The following is a 26,040-nucleotide window of genomic DNA, read 5'->3' on the forward strand; positions in this document are numbered from 1 at the left end:
TACTGTGGCCTTTCAGTACCTGAAGAGAGCCCAGAAGAAAGATGAAGAGAGACTACTGACAGGGGCCTGGAGTGACAGGATGAGGGGGAATGGCTTCACACTGACAGATAGTAGAAAATTACTTAAACTATTTCTAAAACTGTGTTTCAGCACTTTAATTTCATAAGTAGAAATCATTAACTTTAATAATTGAAGTACAAAGCAAATTAACTCAATGATACAATGTAATTAGGAATGTAATACATGGGGTTATATTGCAATCTGATTAAATATGTCTTAGAAGACTCTCTTCTAAAAAACTAATTTATTAAAGATTTGTAATATAATCACACAGAAATTAACTTCTTCTTCCATAGCTTCATTCTGAGGTAATCTGAATTAGTTTATTTAAAATAAATATGCAAGAAATTAAGTTTGTCTTGCAATACCTCCAACAATTTTTGAGAAAGATAAAAGAAGTTATATTGAAGTCAAAACTGGTGATATTAGAATAGAATGTAATAAAATAATTTTACAGTGGAAAATATGCAGGTTTCTTTTAAAATTTTAGAATAAGTTATTAGAGCTAACCTATACGAACCATCACATGCTGTAGGCTATCAGTGCTTCTGGCTTCCCTGGGAAGCTCCTGTAAGAAACGACCACTCACTTTAAAAATTTTAAAAGGTTTATTAAGCCTTAAAAAAAAAAACAACAAAAGGACTAAATAAGGAAACATTGCAGCACTGGGAACTGCCCTTGTGGTTGTCTACCACGTGGCCAGTTCATCTTCAGGATGGATGCTCAGTCTTTTATACCCCTGGGGGTTGCATCAGCCAGCCCAGCCCTCCCAGAGTCTGTCACTCAGCTCTTCTTTGCCATTTATCAGTGGAGATTGCTCTCTTGTGACTTGATTGGGGGTCGGGTGTTGCTGTGCTGCACCCCCTGAGCAACCCCTGAGCTTTTCCATTCCCCACTGCCCCATGCCAGGGACACCTGTGCAGCCTTCCTTGTACCTGTCCTAGACAGCCCAGGCTGTCTGATGGCAGCAATACAGGGGGGAAAGGGAACTGTGGGGAGAACAGAGGACATCTAAACTACAATAACATAACTATACGCCACTAAAGCTTTTCTTAACGTTCACACAATATTCATCCCTTAATTGCAAGAGCCAATCATCTCTTTATACATCTTTAATACTCTCTTGTGGCTGAAATTGTAAATGCCCAAGTCCTAGGTCTTGAATTAATATGCTCAAATGAATATTTTTTGTTGTTGCGATTTTTTTCTAAATATTTTATAACTATTCTCCTATTTTATAGCCAGATTCCTCCTCAAATGTCTTTTAGTAAAGCTAAAGGGAGTCTTTTCTCACAATCTTGTTTCTCCCCTCAATGTATAGGTTTGAAAATTTCTCAGTGAAAGATTAAGTGAAGAAGAAGAATGCCCTGCTGTCAGGCTATTATCATTGTTCACATTTCAGAGTACAAGATCTTGAAGCAAAATAAGATAACCAAGCAGAAAGGCTTCATTAGGGAGCTCTATAGTGGCTCTTTGAAACACTTTACAGAATGCATCCAGACTTGCCATTGCATTCACAGATGCTGGCATAAATTATGATAGTGGCACAAAAAAAGAATGATTGTTCACAGAGTTACAGCAGCGGATACTCAGAATTTGGATTTTTTTTACTTCCTACTTCATCAGGAACTCTCCTGTTCTTGATGCTGTATTCATTGTGTCTGTGTGTGACTTAGTGCCTTTCCTTGCTGAAATAATGTAGGGACTAGACCCTGTAGTGTTAAGATACCTTACCTAACAGATTAGGAAAGCACCCTTTTTTTTTTTTCTTCTTCTCAATCTATCTCTCAGAATATATAATACACCATTTAAAATAAATATCAACAAGACAGTTTGGAGATGTAAAGCCTGATAGTCTGGCAAAGGCACTTTTTAACAAAGTAGAAAATGTTGATATTGACTCTTCTGGCAGAAAGCAGTGAAAATTAATCCAAATGAATTAATGAATGGTCCATCTTCTGCCAAAAGGAAATGTTGCAGATTTTATGATGGAAGTTTTTTAAAGTAGAAATTAAGAATTGTAGAACTGTTTTGGTTGGAAAGTACCTGAAAGATCATTCAATTCCACCCCCTGCCATGGGCAGGGACACCTTCCACTAGACCAGGTCGCTCAGAGCCCCATCCAACCTGGCCTTGAACATTTCTAGGGCTGGGGCAGCCACAGCTTCCCTGGAAAACCTGTGCCAGGGCCTCACCATCCTCACAGGAAATTCTTTCTAATACCTCATCTAACCCTGCTCTCTTTCAGTTTGAAGCCTTTTCCCCTTGTCCTGTCAGTCCATGCCCTCATTAAATAGTCTCCCTCCATCTTGTCTCCCTTCAGGTCACAGTTAGGTAACTCTGGAGCCTTCTCTTTTTCAGGCTGAACAATGCCAAAAAGTGTTTTTAATAACTGATGCCAATTTCTAGTGTTTTCTCCAAAAAACCCCTACGTGACAACAACTGTATAGTGATTACTTATATACATTACAGATGAGTTCTATGCATCTGACTAGAACTCTTTTAATAAAAGATTCTACCAGTTGTAAACAGAAACAGTTAAAACCCCACAAAAAGTTACCCACAGATACAACAGACTATGTTGAGAATGGGGATGAGGAAAGAGAGTGAAAATAACTGTGATATTTAGATGCAGAGTAATTTATCGGTTTATTTTGTTTGACCTGTGCTGTACCAGACATCATTATACTAAAGATGACATGCTCACTGTTCACAGCAGCTGCAATATATTAGCCTAATGGATTGGAATTATAGGTTGCTTTAGAAATTGTCTATTTTGTGCCAAATCCAAATGTAAATCATACTGTGAAAACTCTTGATACTATTACAATTGATAAAATATGATGTCTTTGGAAAGAATAAAACCCAAAACCTAGAGGAATGGTGGGAAGAATAATAAAGCATGGCTAAAATTACAAAACCAACAGCTGGTCAAATGAAGAAACGTGACTGAATAAAAATTACGTATGTTTTTTTATTAAATGTATGACATTTATTAAAATACTTTGGACCTCGTGAATTTATATTCATAAGGTAGAAATGCAAAGATTCAGTAGTTACTAGATACTGGGGAAATATATATTTAAGTGGCACTTCTTAGCACAAGGTCAGAGCCCCTGAATTATCTTTGTACAAACTTGAATGTTAGCAAAACAGAATGTGATGCTGTAGAGTTGTACTACAGGAAATTTTAGTAACTTGCCTTACTTGTTGCTAAAGCGTCTGCTTTTTCTCTGAAACATTTTAGGAGGATTATATGCATTTATCTGTACTACATAGTGTGGCTACAGTGGAAAGACTCGATGCACAGCAGAAGACAAACCTGCTAAAGTACTTACCAAACTGGTATGCTCTAATTTTGGGGATAAATTATGACCTCAGTGAATTTGCATATGTATGCTGAGCAAATGACTGCCTTGAAAGTGTGGATGGAGTCATGGGTCTCCATGAAGAAAATAGTCTTTACCATTCCTATATAATTTGAAAAGGTTAAGGTGAAAGTTAAGTTTCCAAATTCCCATCCTGCTTACCAATAAAAATAACTTAAAACATTTAGAATTTTACATACTGTCTAGTCTGCATACATTTTTGGGCTGCATGGAATGAAAATGATGCTAAAATTGTTCAGTTCAATGTTAACCTGTACCTTATTGATCTTACATACCCTCTATTAAAATAGAGGGTATTTTCTTGCTTGAAGGGCAAGAAATATTTTGAGTGAAAGATAATTCATAGTGTTCCAGGGTAGGTAGTAATTTTATTAACAATAATAAAAAAATTGAACAATTCCACAGTGAATTTTGGTAATTTCACTTCTAAGAGCCTGGAATGCATGACAATGTTGTTCAATAGCTAAGAGTCCCAGAGTGTCTGGTGGTTTTCAATGTTAATATGTATGATAAAATCTCTACTGCTGCCAGGAGAACTTTTATCTCTTATGTCTGCAGGATAAGGCAGACTGAAACATATTGACTAGGACTAGACTGATGTGAAGGTGTGTTGACACTACCATGACTCAGTTGGGGTGTGCCCTTAGGGACACTACACAGGTGGTCATTGGGATTTGCTTATGCATATCTGACTGTAGGGAAGAGCAGAGCTTGTTCTGAAGTGATGCCTCTTGTATGGAGGAGACAGCAGGCTCTGAAGCTTCTTTTAGTGATGCGTTCTTTAGTTGCCCATTTTAAGGTGTTTTTTTTGCATTCATTATGTTTTGTACTTTTTGTTCCAAGTCTAGTCCTGCAGTTAATCTTTTTTGAGTCTTTCATTCTCCTGACTGAACAACTTAATTCCTAATCCATGTCCTGAATATTACTTGTTTTGTAGACAATGTGGAGGTGTTGGATCACTTCATGAGCTTCTAAGTATTTGAAGTTTCCTACTTTGAGTTGATATGTTTCTGAAATACCTCTGAGTATGTATTACTCATATCTTTCCAGTTCATGTGTCCACAGGTTAAAGAAAAAATAATTTCTTAGATGAAGAGTTTTCTTTGATCATTACATTTTAGACAAAATATAGCAATTTTTTTATTATTATAGGAAATGCAATGATACATTTAAAAATTGCAAAATAATTCCTATCTAGACTTTTGTGTTAGATTACAAGTTGCTGTCAAGTTTGTGGTTTTATAGAATCATAGAATGGCTAGGGTTGGAAAGGACCTTGAAGAACATCCCCTTCTGTTGTGGTGTGTTTTATGTTTGTTCAGTTTTTCCCCCCATTGTTCTCTCAGAAGGTCCTGCCCTGTTACCAGTTTGTGTCAATCCCCAAACCCCTCCCCAGTTGTCTTGGTTACCAAATGTATCTTTCTTGTTCCCCACCCCTGGCGGCCTGCCTGTCACTCGACACCCCTGCCTCTTTTTCTAGAAAGTTTGGGCCAGGGTGTCGGGTGATTGGGTTAGGGGCCAGGGTCCCTCCCACAACTGTGTTTGATGGGTTCTCCGATTATGCCAATCCTTAATGTATCCCTCTCTGATTTGCTATCTTTCACCTCTCCCACCCTCTTTAAAACCCGAGGCTTTCTCTGCCTCGGGGCTCTCAGCTCCTTCTACCTGACACTCTACGTTTCCCTACCAATAAAACCACCCTCCCTGAAGAAACTGAGAGTCGCCTCTTCATTTCATCCTGCGACTTCGGAGCTCTCTACTGCAGCCACACGTCCGTAAGCCTGTCATCGCTAGGCACCGGGCCTTGACTTCGTGTTGGGGAAGTGCCTTACTGGCTGGAGATTGGCTGGACACTTATCTAGCCTGGGCGTTTTACTTTCCACCGGCCACCGCTCCACTCTTCCAATACCCTGCAATGGGCAGGGACACCTTTCACTAGACAAGGTTGCTCAGAGCCCCATCCAACCTGGCCTTGAACACCTCCAGGGATGGGGCATCCACAGCTTCTGAGGGCAACCTGTGCCAGGGCATCACCACCCTCCCAGGGATTTCTTCCTCATATCTATTCTAAACTTGCCTTATTTCAGTTTAAAGCCGTTCCTCTTGTCCTGTCACTGTATGTTTTGAAATCCCCAGGATTAAACGAATGACGTGCTATGAAATGGAAAAGACCTGTTTGATTGAATTGCAGTCATTACTTGTGACCTTTCAAAACTTGTGTAAATCTGGTGAAGTAGGAAAAGCACAGAAAAGGATAAATATATAGCTTACCTTTGAAAAACAAAAATAAAAGGAACTGGAAACTCTTAGGCTTAACTCAGCTAAAGGAAAAATTTTTATTTCTGTATGAAAGTAACTAAGGCAAAGATGAAGGCAAATAAGACTTAAACCTCAACTTTCAAGAGCAAATCCTGTAAAATACTGTCTTCTGTATGACTTCATGGGAGTGAAGGAAAAGTTTCAGAGGTGACACATCTCAAACTTTGATGGGGTTAAAAGCAACTTAAGAAAGCAGAACATCTAAAAAAATGATATTAAAGGCAGCAGGAAAATCATATACAGAAAGCAAGAAACAATGGCCTACCATGAAATAGAGCAAAATAGTGACTTATGAGTCCTGGGTCAGGTCCTACTCGCTGTTGTTCACAAATAAGGAGGCTGATATTTATTACATATACTGATGAGAAGAGAGAATGTAAATACATTTTATAAAAGGATGTCTGAAAAAAATAAGGTGTTTTTCAGACAAACAAATGCACAGTGTTCCCATTAGGAGAGACTGAGCTCATAAGATTGAGGAGTTACTATACAGAAAAGTGGTTTGTTCCAAAACCCCAAGAGTTATGGTTACAGAGAACACAAAAAGGCTCCAGCCCAGCTGCTTGTGACTGCTGTGGAGAGGAGCTCATTGCCACAGGGCCACTGTGGTTTTCACCTGCTGCCGGAACTCTTGTGGAATCTTCACCTTCCTCAGTGTGAAAGCTGGTGCCATCTCACACCACGTGCCAGGAAGGGTATTTCTCCAACATTTGCCCCATTCTCGGGACATTTTTGGGTCTTTGTTCTTCTGTGTGTGTATGTGGCAGGCTTGTGGAGTTCTGATGGTTTGGTGTTTAGTAGCAATTTATGTTTTTCCTTGCCTTGTGGGCATTCTGTTGTTAATAAACTGTTGGGTGGAGATTTTGTTTGTTTGTTTAGGTTTTTTAATTTTGTTTTTTTAAAACTTTCCTCTGTTAGTATTAATTTTCTATTATTGGAGGAGGATTGTTGAAACCCTTTAGAAGAGACTGCTCATTGCAGTGTGTCCTCTTTTAAATTTATCTCAAAACTGAGATACCCTGAGCATTCTATTCTTTGCAGACAGGAGCATATATTTTATGTTTTTAAAGCCAGCCTAGATGGTAATGGCTTCTTGTGATATGCTGATCCCTGCAAGAGTCAATAGAAATGGATTTTACCAGTCTTACATAGAAAATGAGGCAACAGCAGGAATGTAAAATGCTTGTGTTAACCATACATATGCTCTCATTACCAAGAATGAGATGAAGATTACTCATCTTCATGCTGTTTTATATTATTATACCATTTTTTAAATCCTGCTTAGTATTTAATGGAGAAAAAAAAAGTCTTCTTTTTTAGATTACTTGTATTAGCCATGTGCATTGTGGAACCCAAAGAGAATCTGAATCACCAAATATTAACTCTCAGTTCAGAGAGATGCCAGTAAACAGCCAAAGAGTTAGAACTGGAGGCTCTTATTTAGGCCATGATAGCTTGAAAAAAAATCAGGCTGACCCAAGTGGAAACTGCATTTGACAAATGTCAGAAGGTGGTAAGTCTGAAACATCAAATGACAGGAAAAAGGCATGTAAACTGTATTTGTAAACTAATCAGTTCAGATTAGAGGAGGCATATGAATAATTAATCACACTTCTTATTCATCTTTATGTAAATAGCAAGAAATCTGTATTGGGAGAAGATAATAAAGAAATTGACTTTTGATTCTTAACTAGAACTTAAATATCTCTCAGTCCAGAAAAAAAAGTAACTTCATGTGTTTTCCCCAAGAGTCAGGAAGAGGATCATCTGAATCTGGAGAGGCTGATTCTTACCTCTACTTATTTTTAAAGCAAAAGTAAAAGTGGCAAGTTTAAATATGATAAATAAAAACTAACAGCAGGAAATAAAGCTTTTGAATAATGGAACTTAAAGTCCACAGTAATGTCAGAAAAAGGAATGAATATGAACTGGTCATTGTCTTGCATTTGAATTAAAAAAATTCTTAATCTTGTTTTGAAATCTATCAAAGTTTGTAGAAATTGTGCTCCTATCTTCTGCATATATGTAATGTACATTACAAGTGCATTTCCTAGTAGGCAGTGGAGCTTGACTTGCAAAAAATACTTTCATGGCCTATTCTAGGGCTTATTTTATAGTCCCTGTAAACTGTTTCCCAAGGCAATATAAACTGTATATAACGCAGTTAATAAAACTATCAAGCATTTACATGATAGGACAAATTGGAAGATGGTTAATTTTAATCTGGCTTACAGTTATGGCTGAGAAGCTATAAAATACTGGAGGAATGAAAAATACATAAATATCTTCCATACACAGCCTTCCACAAAATGAATGGAAAGTGAATGTTATCATATTTGAGCTGAATGGAAAATAAGTCTGGTCTGCTACAGTTATCAGTGACTGCTTTCTTTTCTGTTGCCTCTCATCCTATCCATATACCTTCTTTTCCAAAATCAAGTGAAGATTCTAACTCCTGAATAACAATGTTTAAAATGCAACCATGTTTTCCAGATATAATAATGGCATGTAACTGGCAGCTCATCTTCACATTTTTATATAAAGTTTCTTCTAGACCAAGGAAAAGCTATCACAAAGATATGAGAAAGTTTCGTCTTGTGAAGTAGGAAGTATTTCAAAATATTCATCATGAGGGCTGAAATGAGATATTAGAGATGAAAGGGAGAAGCCTCAAGTGTCAAGGGCCTCCAATTTTCATAGTTGGTCAAGGTTTCTTTGAAATATCAGGTGACTTCTTATTAAGTATAGTTTTCTCATTAGGGATAATTTTTCTCATAATTTCTTTCTATTGGGTAATAACTAGCTTTTCCTGACATTTTTTGTCCTGAATGACACTGCAAGTACAAATCCTAAAAACTAAGGGGGCACCAGCAAACACCCTTCTTTTCCTTGCTTTCTGAAGGAACAAAAGTTCAGATCAAACACCAATAGTGTAATCTTACTTATTTTATTTAAAGAGAGTATCAAAAGAAAGAAAATATTGTAAGATTAAACCCCAATACTAACTGAATTTGAAAAAAAATGCCTTGTCATTTGATAGACTGGTACTATCTTTGATAGATTGCTATTGTTGCCAAGTAAAAATTATGCTTGTAAAGCATTCAACCTTGATGCTATGGATGAAGTGGGTCCTCACCAAAACATGTTGCTATGGGAGAGCAAGGAAAGGTGGAAGCCGAATCAAGCGCAAAAGTTTGGATGTAGACAAAGAGAGGGGAGAGAGTAAGAAGTTTGAAAATAAAATGGAAAATACATGCGTTAATATTTATATAGGTAAACATGATGAACATGTCCTTCTTGAGGAGTTAAAAGCAGTTTGACCAAGCTTTTGGATTACAGGGACTTAATTGGTGCTTGAAGGAAACGTTCATATTCTTGTTCAATGAAAAAACATCTGATTCTGCTACCAAGAGACTACAGCAAGTGTTCTCTTGAGAAATGTGTCATCAGCCTGTCACGCATGCAGGTGATTGTGCAAGCAAAGAAATATTAAAATTCTCAGCATGTCGCCTTTTCAACTGTCACTGATTTTCCTGGGTATAAAAATTAGGGATTGATACCTGCTTGTTTTAGGGGTGTGCATCTAGCTGAAAGGGATGGTGGGATGTAAGCTCATAAATGGGCAGGTTTTTGTTCTTAAGCCTGATCTCTAAATCTTTTGATACTTCTAACACCTGTCCTGGGGCAAAACCCTTCAGAATCTCAGAGTGTTGTCATTAAGTAACAAAAGAATCTCAGGAAGAGGTAACTGGGGTAGGGTTAAATTAACTCAAGTGAAACATGTTATTACGTATTTTTTTTCAAAATGAGATTGAAGATATGAGATTCTGGGAACCAGCCTCTTTAAGTTTGCTTTCAAAGGCTTGTGGTTTATCTTGCATTTTTAGAAGCTGGCAGAAGGAACTGGGCTGAAAACCACCAGTTCTAACAGCAGCAAAAAGGAGGAGCAAGAGTGTACTGCCAGAATAATGTAGGGGACTGAACCTGATTCCTTCTTGTTTGCTGCCTGCATGCTATGGCTGCCTGGAGAATCAGAGGGACTCACAGAAGCCACTGAACATCCTCTCCTGTTGCCTGTGCACTTGCCTCTGCAAGTGCTCCTGGTGGAAAGAGGTAGGTAACAGATGGTGGGGACTGGGTAGGCTGCTATTTGCACATTCACTGCCATTGTTCATGTTCATGCACCATGTATTGGTAATTTTAATGTTGACATCATATTATGCTATTTACAGATATATGGCAGTCTTTGTCATAATCTCTATTTAGGATGCATTATAGAATGATTCTGTCATAACTTCACTTGTGTTAAATTGATAGGAAATAAAACAAAGTAAGGTAAAATGTCTGAGGAATTTGGAATTTCCAACTGAATTTGCCAAGGCTTGAACTACAGGCCTAAGCCTGAGTTGACTTAAAAGATGAATCTTGAGCATGATGCTATTAATACCATCAAGGTTCTTTAGTTAAAAATAGATTATCAAAACATTCATATTAGTTGTTCTTAATGCCAAACTCGCAGTTGTAGAGATGTTTGTATAACATGGTATAAGATATATTAAAAAATTCTTCCAACCAATATCTCTAAAGCCTTGTTAATAAGAGAAACCCTCCCAGCTGATAACTCTATAGGCTTGTTAGTAGAATATTTTAGGCAAAAATCCTCTCACTGTGACCTGGGCTCTGGCAAAGCCTTTGCCCTGGCTGGTGGGGAAATGTGCCATCAGAACCACATGTTTTCTGATGATTGGAGCCTATAAAAGCTGGACCCCTATTTTGGGTGAACTGGAGACCTCATCCATGAGTGGTCACACTGGGTTGGATTTTCCCAGTTGCCAGGAAGGGTTCTCCAGGTCCTTGCTGCGAAAATGGGGCTCCCCAGCGATTGCAGACTCTGGATGATGGTAAAGTATTTAGGGAATTGGTGATGTATCTTTCTCAAACACTATTCCCTCTCCCTTGTATAATAGTGAATAGATGGTGCATTACCTTGCTTATGTTAGCTTGTTGCTGAAGCTGAGTGAGTAATAAGCTTATTGTTTCATCAAATATATCCTTTTACTTCTGTTTTGCCTCAATATTAATAGTAAACTAAGACCATTCTTTCTATTGATGTCTATGTCCATTCTCTTTCCCCCTGTCAATTGGCAAAACACCAGCTCAAGAAAGGAAATCAGGGATGTGAATGCAGAGAGTAACTCTGAACAGGAGTAGCAGGTGGCTGCTGTTTGACCAACCCATGGTCTCAGGGAACTTGCTAGCAGGCAGAAGTTGTTTTTGCAAAATGAGCGTGGCCACAAGTGTGTTGGCATATTGGTAGTCTAGGGGAATGTCAAGGAGTAATGTAGGAAAGTGGTCAATTCAGATTGTTAATAGTTTTATTTACTAATAACGTAGATTTTGGTGTGCTGAACAGAAATATGTTGACAAAATAGGACACAAACTTGATTTTGCCACTGATGCCACAGGGTTTGCGTTGATCAGAGAATAAGGACTTCATTTTTCATTATTATTGAATCAGTGTAATGCAAAGAAGGGAAAAGCTGAAGTATAACACAAGTAGTAGTTAACTAGGAAAAATCAGTCTTCAGAAACTGCAGTTGGAAAAATGGAGTTGTCCATCTATCTCTGCATGAGATAAGTAATACTTTTAAAATAAGAGTAATAGCAGGTATTTTGTATGGTGTGAATCTTAGCATTGCCATTTTATTAGTAAATATTTCTAGTGGTTCAATTTATTGTTCCCTGTTTTCCTTCTCCATACCCACATTTCCTGGGTAGGGATTTATCTTCCATAACAAGAAAAATACTGTAAACACAGTCATTGAAGAAAAAATGGAAACTAATTTGTACATTCAAGATTACAGCAGCAAACCAAGCCATGCATTTTAGGAATAGTTATAAGCATTACATATTAGGCTGTGTAAGGAGTTTTGTACTATGAAAGTTATTTCTCCCAGATAGTTTCAGGTATGTATTTTGTTATATATTAACATGTGAGCCCTCTTTCTTTTGGACGGGATTTTACTTTTCTCAAATCCACCTTAGTTATATGACTTATGTGCTTGGGATACTGAAACAGGTGTGCTATTTAAATGGGAAATATTTCCTTTATTTTCTGTTAAGGTTTTGGTACTTCAGGCTTTCTTTATTTACAACTGCTGACATACATTTGTGGTCCCCTCTGTCACACTGGAGAAAGTAGAGGTAATTACAATCATTGTGGCAAATGGTATTGATCATTTAACATGACTCCTTCTTGTCCTATATTTGGTATAATTCTAATTCAGTGGATCATTTTTCTGAGCATAAGCTCTCATGCATAGTGGGGTTAGTTAAACGTGTTGCAGGGGAATTGTAGGTTCCAGTGCTTGAGGTAGAGCCAGTGCATCAAGGAACATCTATAGCAATCCAGAAAATATAGGAATGTACATGTAGGAGTGGTAAGGAAACTCAAGAGAAGAATGTCTTTTGGAGGAGCTCCTTGGCATTTATGTGGAGAAAGCTCCTTAACTGGTTTAATGGGGTTCTTGAGAAGCTGCCTTTCTGATGTTTATGGAGTTCGTCAAGAGATTTGTATGATTTAAGAGAAGAGTATCTCCATGTGCTTTATGGCCTTTATGAATTTTGTGAGGGGTTTATAAAGAGAATGCCTTCAGGAGGGGAATGCCTTTATGAGGTTTTGGTGTTTGTGAAGGGAGTGCCTTTAGAAGGTTTAAGGCCTTCATGATGAGGCCTTCATGAGATATTGTAAAAGCGGGGGCAACCGCCATGGCAGGGAGAAATGACGAGGAGGACTCCATGATATCAGAAGGCTAATTAATTACTTTATTATACTATATTATTCTATACTATATTACACTATATCACACTACATCTAAACTGAAACTGCATGAGCACACAACTCAACTGAACAAAATCTTGTGACTGATTCCTGCCCGACAGTCTGGACACGCGCTTGGCCCTGATAGGCCAAGGGAACAAAGCACCATCACTTTGGGTAATCTCCATATTGTGTTCTACTTTGGAACAATACAGGCACAGCAAATGAGATAAGAATTGTTTTGATCATTCTTTTCTCTGCTTCTCTCACTGCTTCTCTCACTGCTTCTCTCACTGCTTCTCTCAGGTTCAGAGAATGTGAATGTCACAATGAGGAAAGCAGCATTATGATATTTACAGGGTTCATGAGGAGATTTCCTTTATGAAACTTAGGGGTTTATGAAGACAGCATCCTTGAAGGTTTATGGGAATTATGAGAAAAGCCCATTTCTGAGGCTTTTCTCTTGATGAGAGAACTACTTTTATGAAGTTGATGTGGTTTTTGAAGAGAGCACCTCAATGAAGAGAGTGCCTTTATGATTTTTATAGTGTTTATGAAAAGAGCATCTTCAGGAGGAGATACCTTCATGAGATGACAACTTTATGAAATTTCTGGGTTTTATTAGGAGATTGTGTTTATGTTGTTTATGACGAGAGCATCTTTATGAGGAGATTGCCTTTATGAGTTTTATGGCCTTTTTGATGTTTATAGAGCTTATGAGTTGAGTACCTTTGTGAGGTTTATGGCACTTATAAGTTGAGTGCTTTTATGAGGTATAGGTGGTTTATTAAGAGAGTGCCTTTGTGTGGTTCCTGATGTTTATGAGGAGATCTCCTTTAGGAAGTTTATGGAGCTTATGAGGAGAGCACCTGCATTAGGACAGTACCTTTATGAGTTTTATGACGTGGATGCCTTAAGTAGGAGAGTGCCTTTGTGAGGATTATGGGGATTCTAAGAACACCACCCTTATGAGGTTTATGTGGTTTCTGAGGAGAGGGCCTCTATGAGGAGAACGTTTTATGAGGTTTTTGGGGCTTATGTGAAGAGGCACTCTCCTCACAAACTTCATAATCCAAATAAACCTCATAAGGCACTTTCCTCAGAGGTGCTCTTCTCATAAGCCCCACAAATATCATAAAAGCACTTCCCTCATGGAGACTGTCTCCTCATGAAGGCCATAAATCTCTTAAAGACACTCTCCTCATAAACCCCCTTATTGTCATAAAGATATTCTCCTCATCAATTCCATAAAATTCAGAAAGGCCTTTATTACTATGACGTCCATAAAGGTCATAAAGACACTCTCCTCCTAAACTCCATAAACCTCATATTGGTGCTTTCCTCCTCAATAACATAAAATTCATAGAGACCCTGTCCTTGTAAATAAAAGCATAAATACATAAATAAAAGAATATATACAATCACCTGAAAATGGCTTTGTCTTCATAACCCCCATAATCCTTATAATGATGCTCTCCTCATAAACCCTACAAATCTCATAAAAGCATCCTCATTAAAAAAGCAGTCTCCACATAAACCTCATAAACTTCATGAAGGCACTCCCCTAATATACCCCATAAACCTCATAAAGGAATAGTAATAAGCAAGACCATCAAGACCATGCTTTCCTCATAATCCCTATAATGCTCATAAAGGCGCCCTTATGAGTATTATGGGGTTTATGAGGAGAGCACCTTCATGAGGTGAGCACCTTTATGTGCCCTTATGTTTATGGGATTTACAAGGAGATCTCTTTTATGAAGTTGATTATGAGGGAAGCACTTTTCTAAGGTTTATTGTCTTGATGAGGAGACTGCATCTATGAAATTTGTGGTTTAGGCAGGGAGTGCCTTTATGAAGTTCATGGAGCTTTTGAGGAGAGAGTCTTTATGAGCTTTATGAGGACTGCACCTTTATGAGGTTGATTAGGTTTTTGTGAAAAGCGCCTTAATTACGAGAGTATATTTTAAGGTTTATGGGGTTTATTAGGTGAGCACCTTTATGAGGACTTTGGGGTTTATGAGGTGAGTGCCCTTATGAGATTTAAGGTGTTTATTAAGAGGGGACCTTTTAGAGAATTTCTGGTTTTTATGAGGAGATATTGTTTATGGGGTTTATGGGTAAAGCACCAGTAAGAGTTTAATAAGGTTTATCAGGAGAGCACCTATATGAGCTTTATGGTCTCTAATGAATTTAATGGGGTTGATGAGGGGAGAACCTTTATGATGTGAAATGGGTTTGTGAAGAGAGTGCCTTTATGTGGAATGCACCTGTATGAGGTTTTCAGGGTTTAGGAGGCAAGCAGCTTTAAAAGGTTTATAGCCTTCATGACCAAACCCACCATGTGAGCAGATGGCCTTCATGAGAAAAAGTGCCTTTATGATTTTTACAGGGCTTATGAGGAAAGCACCTGTTACACCCCAGATACTTAAATCCAGGGGTTAAACTCAAGGTTCCCTTTCTGTAACTGATGTGAAGGAGAAATCCCCACCAGATATTTTCAAGAGGTGAAAATCACACAAAAGTTTACTGGCAAAAGTATAGAAAATTAGAAAACTTTGGCAAAGGAGTAAATACAGCTCCAAATCCAATATAAAACACCTATTATAGCATTATTTAGTATTTATGTAGTATTGACTTAGCAGAAACTTATTATTTGCTTAGCATAAACATAGCCCATTCAACCTAGAAATGGTTAAATCCATAATATGTTAAGTTATCCCCCCAAAAAAAATCCATGTAAAGAGGATTAGGAGAAGAAGAAAGAGAGCAACAGAAAGAAAGACAGAAGAGATACCAAAATACACACATATAGCTACCAACTCCCAGGACTCCAGCGTGAACTCCAAGGAAGCTGGCACATTCCAGACCCATGTAGCTCTCCTACTGGGGGCTTTTAAGTCCTTGGCCCTCCATGGGATGCCCTCCTGGGTAGGACTTCTGGTCATTTGGCCAACCAGGGGCTGGGTCAGCACTGCCCTGGTGTGTGATTGATTGACAGCTTGGCCAGGGCTGGGACCGTGGCTCTGGGCTGGGGCTTTTGGAAGACCTGATCTGCCCCTGCCACCAAACCCACATGGGCATTCCAAAACATTTCAAAATGTGCTGAGACATCATAGTTATCCAGTCTCTGTGTCTCAAAATACTGACTGGCACCACCATCCTGGACCTTTCCTCTTGTGTCTAATGAGGGTACATTCCTCTCCTAGTCCAGTCTAGCAGACAGAGCCAAAAGGAAAGAAGAGAAAAGCATACTGGAACTCATATCATTATATATGATTCATAAATCTAAGTTGATATCCTTATATACAGTTCACACACACACACCTACAACCACTCCCCCCATCTTTCCCCATCCCATGAGTCAAAAAATTACAGAACAATCAGGTTCCGGGAGGGAGAGTTCATGCAGCAGTCTTTCAGCACCCAGAGTCCATCAGATTGGTCCATGGTGTATTCCTGGTGATTTCTGGTGTATTCCTGGAGACAGCACTTTCCTTCTATGAGATTTAGTCTTCACTAACATTAGATAATTTACACAACTATTTTTGAAACTTTTTGGACTTGTAAGTCGGGCTCCAAAATAGCTTGGCAAATTCAATTTAGGCCACCTTGCCTTTTGGAGTCTACAATCTTACAGATCCAGGTATCCCCACAACCCAAACAAATACACATGTCCCAGATTTACCACCTTTATCCCTCCCACCAACCAAGTTTCAAGGAGATTCCCAGAGCTTGTACTCAAGGGGAGAGAAAAGGTCAGTGGACATCATGGGAAACAATGTCAAGTACAATTCTACTATCTAAAATTATCTGGATTGCCTCAGGGATGGGAGTCAAATATATAGTAACACTCATTTATTCCAGTCTCCTTAGCGTACTATTTTCAGGGTCCTGATTCAGACCAAAAACCTTTTTAACTTAACCAAAACCTTCAGTGGTTCTCCAGACAAAAATCTTTTAGTCACTTCTACAGCTGGAGAGAACTTCCAGCTGTCACTGTTGAGTCAGGGACAGAACAAAGACTCCAGTGTTCAGGAGGTGAACAGAAGGGGTTAATTAGAAAGTAGCACATTTTTATAACCTGACTCGCTAAGTTGAGATAATTATTCTTGAAAACTAAAGGTGTCATAAAAATCTATTTCTGTGTCAGTTTGGTGCTACAAGTTGAATGTGTGCCCTGACTTTAACAAGGCAGCAAAATGCATTGCTGATCGTACTAAGGAAAGGAAGAACCTTGTGATGTGTAAATCTTTGGGCCCCAGTCAAGAGGAGAACTGGGCCCTTTAGTCTGAATCTCAGCTGTATTTCTCTTGAATGGAAACCTTCACAAATGTCTACAATACTAGGAGATGTTTACTGAAGGGAAAGGATGGAACACTTGTACAATTGAAATGGCCTAAGGCAGTACTGTTTACATAGGGTTATACTTGCTGAAGGAGGTGATCCTTGATACAAAAGAGGAACGACTGAAGCAGCATGAATTCAGGCAGAAATGCTTGTTCTTATTCTTTATATGATAATGTCAGGAGAATTTCCTACTCTTTTAACTGTCACTTCACTGTTATATTAAAAATCTTGCCCTTATATTTTTAGTTTTTTCCAAGGTGTCCTTGGATGACTAATCGTGAGTCCCAAGGGATTTTGATCAGTGAAGACACCCTGATGAGAACCTTGAGAGTTGCTGGGCAATGACTTCCATGCCAAAGTTATGTGGTCAATGAGACCATGTAAAACAGGAGCATGTTCTAAGGTGACAATTCTCTATCCCTCCTGTATTGAAGACATAAGATGCAAAAAGTGTAAAACTGTCTGTAGCTGCAATATACTTATCCTGAGATAAATAATTTGAAATAATTTTCTGGTTAAATTTTTTTTTTTTTTTTTTTTTTTTAATTCAGATGAATTGTCTCCTGAGAAAATCTTCTACGAAAAATAATGGACAATCTGTTCTCTATGAACTTCTCTAATGTGAGTCCTTCCCACAGGTTTCAGTTGTTCAGAGACAGGCTGAGTTTGTGAATTATTTCCTCCTTTCTTCTCTTTCCTCATTGAACATCTTCTATTATTTTCAAATAGAAAAGACAGCAGCAAAAATTTCAAGAACTTATGGAATGTCATGGAAATAGACAGATGGTATGAGCCACTGTTAGCTACTGAAAAAATCACTTCACTATAACCACAACATTTTGGAGTAGGAGAGATTATAAATGCATGTGAAGCTTTTATAGCACTCAAAACATCTCTTACGTTACTTCTTTGATGTTTTTTAGTGTGTGAGTTCAAATTAAGGTCCTCCTATGTTTCTTGCAAAATTGAATAGAAATCTAGTGGAAAACTAGTCAAGTGCTTGTTGAAGTACTTGCTTAACTGTTGCATATAGGTAAAACCATACAAAATAAGGACCTTGCTACCCTTGTAAAATCATGGCTCAGGCCTGCTACTTTGGCTAAATAGAGGAGGACTATGGGAAAGTGACTCAACTGCATTAGAGGTAGAAAAACAAGTTATATAATCATTATGTGTTCACATCGTGGTTTATGGTGGTTCGTTGAATTACATTTGTTGCGCTTAAATGGACTGTAATTGATAATGGCCTAAGTGCTTAAAAAGGCCTGGTTTGTGCAATAAAGGGCTCTCTCTTGCACCTCCCTGGGGACTATGAGTTGCTTGGCTTTGTAACACATATTCTTTCCTGCATGTTTTGTAAGATCAATATTAATAAAATCTCTATACTCAGAGACTGTTTTGAAGCTTAAGCACTTAGACCTGCTCTCCCAGTTTGGAGACCAGTGAGGTACAGATTTGCTAAAGGGATGACCTAGGACAGGGCTCCTCATATTTGCTTCTTTTTTTGTAGTATAACTGCAGCTGTGCAGCCCTTCTGCTCATTTCTGACTTGATTTCAGAATCTCTGCTGGTCAGAGTGACCCCGAGATACATACAAGTCTCTTTTCCAAGCCCGGCGGTCGAAGAAGGAGTCAGAGCTCTTCATTTCTCGGTCTCAAGGTTCTTTATTGTTCCTTATCTATAAAATTTTTTCTCCTGTCTAGCCGAGGTCCGCTCAGCAAGACAGTCAGAGGCACTCTGCCTCCTTGGGGGTGGTGTTATGTCTTTATACTAAAAACTATGTATACAATGTTTACAATTACTTGCCAATACCTATCACCTATGTTAGACAGTGAGCTTCTACTCTAAACCAATCTAAAAGTGCCAACATCACAGCAGAAGATGGAGGCCAAGAAGAAGAAGGAGAAAGGCAGGACATGCCCAGATCCCTCCATCTTGGCCCCTGAACCCCTATTCTAAAAACCCCAAAATCTACTTTTTCACCCCGCGATAAATTCACTATGATTCTATTTAAACCGTCGTGGCTTATAATCCTTCCTATAAAGGTTGGTAATTGTTTTTTCCAAGGGTTAAGTCAAAGGCACAGGGGTCTTAGGCTCTGTGACAAGGTCTCTGAGTCCCCTGGGCAGGGTCTTGGGCCCTCCAGGGCAGCCAGAGGAATTTCCTGGGTTCCTACACTTGATCTGAAAGCTGGCACCCAAATTGCATTTACAGGTCTTGTATGATGTAGGATATGGGGTTAGAATTATTAAAGTGGTTAAGGCTTATGCTAACCAGAAGGTCCTGTGGGAAAGGCACAGGCTGGATGGCTGGAAGTTGGTTATAGTGTGAGAGGTGATTATAAGTGAGGAGAGAGTCAGTTGAGTGACAGCTGGAAGTGAGATTGTGATCCACTGGAGGAACGCAAGGACAGCACATGAACAGGAAGCTGATTGAGTGACAGGACCTGTGGACAGCAGCATTGCAGCCGAGCCAGCCTTCTTTTGTGGGAGACGGTATTGGTAGTGTCAAGGCTGGGATGCCTTGGGAGAACTCCCCACTTTAGGTTAGAGTGAGAAGTTGGAGCATTCTCCCAGGGTTCCCTGCTCCTTGATGTAAATGAAGTTCTGCCTGTCATTCAAAGTTTATTCCCCCATTCTAGAATGTTCTGTATTCCTGGATTCCCCATTCGCCTTCCCCAGAACACTACACCCTCCCTGCTCCCTCATTGGCAAAAGCTGTATCACCCCACTCTAACCCCTCCTCCTGTCCCTATTCCCGTTGGTGTATCTATATCCTGACCACTCCTACCCTGCCCCAGTTATATACCCTGGACCTCACGTGCTTGGGGCTCTTTGTCCCTGGATCCTTTCAACTGTGTTTGTCTTCCTGCTTTACCCTGAATAGCTGGACTTTCCCTGGACCCTCATTTGGTTCCTGTTATAAATGATCAATCGAAAGCCAAATTATCAAAAAAATGCAAAAAGATTTATTTATTTTTTTTCCACGACCAAATATGGTCTTCAAAACCACCACAGCCAAAGAGACAGCATTGAGCCTGGGTTCGGTGCTGGGTGACCCTGGATCCAACCTCTATTGTATCGGATCCTCCCCTCGTTCACGAGAGCCACTTCTAGTGGAGATGTTTCATACAGTTTACTGTGCCCAGGGTGAAGGAGTCCCAGTTTCTTTTGTAACTCTTCACATTCATAGTTGGTTCTTTCACTGTGCAGAGCTGGACAATCGCTGTTTCCTGGTTGATAGCCAGCGTTGATTGAATCCCGGGAAGTCGCGTATTCACATGCATCTTTCTGGCAACTTCAGCTCTCTTGATCGATGTTATCAACAGGGCAATGATTGCTCTTAGGCGTCTTCCAATGGCTCAGGATGGCAGCGATCATCGCGCTGGGTGTGTCTATTCATAAGCTAAATGCCAATCGTTATCCTGCCACCTTCAGGAATTTCGGAGTTTGAATAGACGTCTGCCTCTCAGGCTGCTTGTGGTCAGTCAGAGACTCATTTGGGTTTCACAATCTTTATAAAATACATTCTTTTATAGCATGAATTATTTCCCAACATATATTACAGTTCCTAAATATACCCTGTTGGATCCTCTATACGAAGAGTCCTCTCAGTTCACTGGTGAGGTGTTGAATACAGCATCTGGGCTCGGGTGTCTGGTGGGCTGAGGGAACTGTTCATGCGGACGGAAGCGGAGACGCTCTGGGGAGGGTGGGCACCCCGACAGCACCTGCCCGGGGAGACCACCCGCATTCTTTCTGTTGAGTTCTGCTAAGTCTCAGGTTGGTTTCAGCTATGTCAGGTTGAGATTAAAGGTATAAAAAGGGGCTGATTTTTATAATAGAGTGATCTCCTTTAGATGCATAAGGGGGTCTGTGTCACTTTGTTCCCCACTGCTACAGTGTCATTACTGCATTGATGCCGCAGGAAATTTTCTGAATGTCATGACTGTGAAAGAAAATATTATCCACATAAGAAGTAGTCAAAAATCTTGCAATAAGTAGCAATTCTACAGGAAATGAAAACCTTTACATTCAAGTTTATTGGTAGAACTTTTCCTTTCTTTAGACTGTAAACAGGCTTTTGGATATTGTTTTTTCCTACAATATAGTCATTGTGGAAAAGAAAAGAGAAAAAGTTAATAGTTCTTTTGATCTATAAAGTATAGTCAAAGGTCTAGGGAAGAGGACTGTAAGAGATCTTCCAAGCTGAAAAACATAATTTATTACCTAATAGCAATTATGTTCTAGAACCTCTCCAAAAATATATCTTCCAAAAAATTTTTCTTTTCTTGCCACCATTAATCTATCAAAACTTAAAAATAAACTCCAGAGATTTAGAAAACTTCAAGTCAAACTTAAATATTCCTTTATCAGTAGACTTATTTCTTCAGGTTCTTAGGTTTGTTGCTATATGCCTAGAGATTTATAGGAGGCAAACTGCTGTAATATATGCTTAATGCATGATCTCATGCTGCTGATCACCCTTCCACCCTGTTCTACATTATTATTGGATTTGGGTAAATGAAATAATTTTACTAAACTTTCTGATATATGTTCACAAGAAAAAGTGCTATTTGATGTCTAAAAATGAGCAGACCTACTTTCCAAATACCTATTTTCCAAATTTTGGAAAATTTTCCAAATTTTCCTCATCTGACAAAATGGAAGACAAAATATTTTGGTTTTGCCAAGGTACAGATATTAGAATATTTTTTCAAACAAAAAAACCCCTTTGATTTTCCATTCTTGGGACACGTATGTCCATTCTGTCTGTTCTTGTCAATTACGTAAACATGTTGTCTTCTTAGTAAAGTCTGAAAGCTTTACATGTTTTCTTTTATAATGCCTTATCAGAATAAATTCTACAACCCACTTAAAAAGACTAACAGTGAATAGAATGACATATTTTATGTGTGAAAATCACTAAATACAGAAATCCAGGAAGTTCTTTGTTAGGCCCTAGTACCTTAGTAAAAATGAAATGAGTTAAACTTTGCCATCTACAACTCTGTTTTATTTGATAACCAGTATTTTTTCCCTTCTTCACTTTGTACTTTCTTTCTGCTTTATTCATTCACTCAGAAGCAAGCTGGCTGTGAATTTCCCACTACAAATAGGAACAGAAATACCAAAAGGCACTTTTTGATTAATGCATCTCAGAGATCCTATTTTGTACAGATGAAGGCTGAGAGAAAAAAAGAAAGTGAGAGGTCACAGAAAAATTCTTGGAGAACAGATGAAAAGTCCTGAATTAAGATAGAACTGAAACACTGAAAATCCAGAACTGCTCATAGCTTTGTCATTAGGGTGATGAACATATAAAAACTTCCTGTGACTTATCTCTGCATCCCCAGAGAATGCAGATGGAATGATGATCAGTATCATTTTATAAGGAATTTTTCAGGAGAGCCCAGACGGGTAGGATGATCTTGCTGAATCACCTGAGTGCAGATCTGCCTGTGGTTACCATTGTTGTAACAGAAGTGGTGAACTGGAGCATCTGCTGGTGTAAAAACCTATTAGCTGAAAGTGCAGGTCTGGCTGTCAACTTTGGATCTCTGTCACCATGCAGACAGGAGATCCTGAAAATAAATGCACCATCCCTTTGGCTACATTATACTTCTGGACACATGTAGGGACACACCTATTTTATGTCATCGCTGGAAAGCCCATCCTTGGCAATCCATCTTGCAATCCCAGGAGTGCAACTGCACTAACTTCAGTGACTCTTTACATTTAAAACAAAAATATTTTCTCCTAAATTAATTAGAGCTGTGCATTTTATTTAATTAACTATTTAATACACTGGATTTCCCTACTGTGATTAATTTTCTTCTTACTGCCTAGACTTTTTTAGACCAAGGCTTTTTTATTACTCATTGTTCACTGACAAATTTTTACATTTTCATGTAGATTTAAGCATTTAGAAACTCCAGAGAGAAAAATACAAAGCTAAACTGATACAGAGTCTCTGAGTACATAATGAATAACTACTTGATACAAATTCCCTGATGTGTGAGGGTAAAGGCTACATAAATTTTTACTGAAGCAAGACTTCATTGCTCAGGAAACTATGAAATCTTTTTTGCTGTTGTGTTGTAGTGAGGATGGTTCTATACCCTGTGGTTTTACAGTTTGCTTGGGTAGGCTCTAAAGCATGAAATCTATTAAAATATTAAAAATTATGAATTATTAAATTGAAGTTCATTACAATAAGATAAAAGAACTCTCTGTTCTGTTTCTAGATTAAGATGCAATCAAAGCTTTCAAGTTTTCAATGCTTCAGTGTCTTTTAAAACTGAGTTAAGTCCCATTTGTCAAAGAAGTCACAATATCCATGACTTTTGGGAACTGTAACATTTTGCCATGATTGTTAATCTTTGTTTTGCAGTTTATAGGTATCTCTGACAAAAGTATTCCAGCAGCCTTTCTGCATGAAAATCAGCATGAAGCCTTTTCACTGAAGTGTCAATCAGCTCATTGCTCTTGTGCCTGCATAATTTTGAATAGAAAGCAGATAAATTACTTTGTGTAATTGCTATTGTATCTGAACTGAAATAATGAACAATATTTGGCCTGTTTTAATGGACTGAATAAAACTTCAAATTATTTCTTAGCATGTCAAACAACTGCAAAAGTTTGTTGGTTTTTTTTTATTTGTTTGTTTGGTTTGGTATTTGTTTTTTTTATCCATGGAAATAATACATTTCCATACCTTGTTATATTTTCAGATACGTGCCAGTGGTGGTTTTAAACTGAAATTTCATACCTTCATTCATTTTTAATTTCCCTAAATATTTTTTTGGGTTCAAGAAAGGGAATGTTATTTGATGGCAGTTCATATAGAATGTAAAGCATATAGGAATGATTTGGATTTTTCAAAAAAACACCAGTGTCCATATTTGGCTGGGATAGAGTTGATTTTCTTCTTGGTAGCTATAAAGTGCTTTGTTTAGGATTCAGTATGAGAATGATGTTGATAATACACAGATGTTTTGGCTGTTGCTGAGAAGTTTTTTACCCTAAGTCAAGGACTTCATGGTCTGCCAGTGGGCTCAAGAAGCTGGGAGGGAGCACAGCTGGGACAGCTGATCAGAACTGGCCCAAGGGATATTTCACACCACAGAATGTCATGTCCAATACAAAAATGGGGACAGTTGGCCAGGAGGAGCCAATCCCTGCTGGGGGATGTGCTGGGCACAGTAAACAGGTGACGAGAAACTCTATTGTGCATCACTTGTCTTTCTTGAGTTTTCTTTCTCTCTATCCCCCTCTCCTTTTTTAATAACATTATCATTAGTAATAGTCTTATCATCATTTTTATAATAGCTTAATTTGTTTCAAATATTAAACCTTTCTTATCTCTTTTTTTTGTCCCACCCAACGGGGAAGGGAGGGATGTGAGTGAGCAGCTGCATGGTACGGAACTGTCAGTGGAATTAAATCAGAGCAAAGAGTTTTTGTTCTCATTTCAGATACATTACTTCAGCTGCATCTTTAACCTGTATTCTGTCAAATATTTCACTTTCAAGTTATCTTCAATTTAGCAACACAAGAGAGGTGAATAGTGAGAAGAGTTTGTTTGCACACTTCCTCACTTAAAACAACCCCCAAATTTATAACTTTTAATGGTACTTGATGTCTCTTTAATACTGAAATTGAAGAATTGTCAAAAAAAACCCCAAAAGCCAAGACTATCCATGAAAATGCCCTATGATATCATTAAATTTAGGAAATACATGTGCAAGCACTTTTATTTACTCGCTTATAGTACTTTTATATGGAATTTAACTTGAGGGAGATTTATGGTTTGCTCTGGGAACGTCACTGCTTCTTGTAGAGAAAGACAGGAATTTGCACTGTAAGACAAACATCATTAAAAGTGTGACTGTCTTGGAAATAGTTTTCTGGTGGAAAAATAAGCTTTTGATTGTGTTTACTTACAGAATAAAAGAAAAATATATTGTCACTTTCTGAATTTTCAACTGTGTACAAAATAATCATAAATCCTAGCGATGCAGGATGTTAATTGATGACTTTCTTTAAATACTTGCTGCTACACAATATGCAATAAATTTCCAACAGCTGTGGGTGTTTAAAAGGCAAAGCAGCATTACAGTTAGTGTAACAAATCTCATTGCAGGCTGCACAAGAAGGAAAGGTTTTAATTTGTTTATTTTAAATAGAACTGGGGATATTGACTCATACCTATGCTCCTTTCTTTGAGCTTACAGTAACAGTGTTTGTCTAGGGGGTCTGGGATTACTTGTGACAGCACAGAGAAAAAGAGTCTCTGACCATGAAGGGTCTGTCTCACATCTGCCACACTGTTTTCATTTAGCCACCATGTCCCTGTACTTTGCATGTGCCTCTTATGCCTTCAAGGAGCTGATGGCAATTTTTATCCTTTTCCCTTTTCTCCTGTCCCTCAACTGGGGAATTCTGCTGATCTACTCAAAGGCCTTGTTTCCCTCTCTGGTTGCAGTCTGCCTTTTGTTTTTCTGCTCTGAGCATCTTAAAGTTGCATGTGGGGATAATGTATGATGGCCTGGTGATTTTAGCACCATCCAACACTTGTTCCTTCTTTATTCCTTATTTGTGATATTTGCTCTTGTGCTGTCATTCACATGTTCTTAGTTACACATAATTCACATAATTCTTAAAGGTTTTAGTCACAAGTCTCTGCAAAAAGTGCATTTTACTTCTTAGAAAATCTAGATGTGAACAATATTCACAATTTATCTCAGTGCAGCTGTTGTTGTGCTAGTTCATCTGGATTCTTTAATCATGTGAAATGATTTCCTATGCAGATTAATGAAAGTTTTGAGACAGGTACAACATGGGATGTTTATGAGAGCAAAGGTCAGTCAATTTCAATTTTTTATTTATAATGGCTGAGGACAAAAAAAGGATGCCTCTCAAAACCTTTCTTCTTTGCTTTGTTTCATGCAGCAGCTTCAAATATGGCTATCCAGGGCCTAAAAGATGCTGATGATATTATCTTACTCTATCTAGATTGAAGGCTATATAACAAATTGATGAACAAGAATTCAAAGGTTGACTAAAGACTAATAGTTCTTTTTGCATTAAATTTTTAGTT

The sequence above is a fragment of the Agelaius phoeniceus genome, chromosome 2, assembly GCF_051311805.1.
Source record: "Agelaius phoeniceus isolate bAgePho1 chromosome 2, bAgePho1.hap1, whole genome shotgun sequence".
NCBI lineage: Eukaryota > Metazoa > Chordata > Aves > Passeriformes > Icteridae > Agelaius > Agelaius phoeniceus.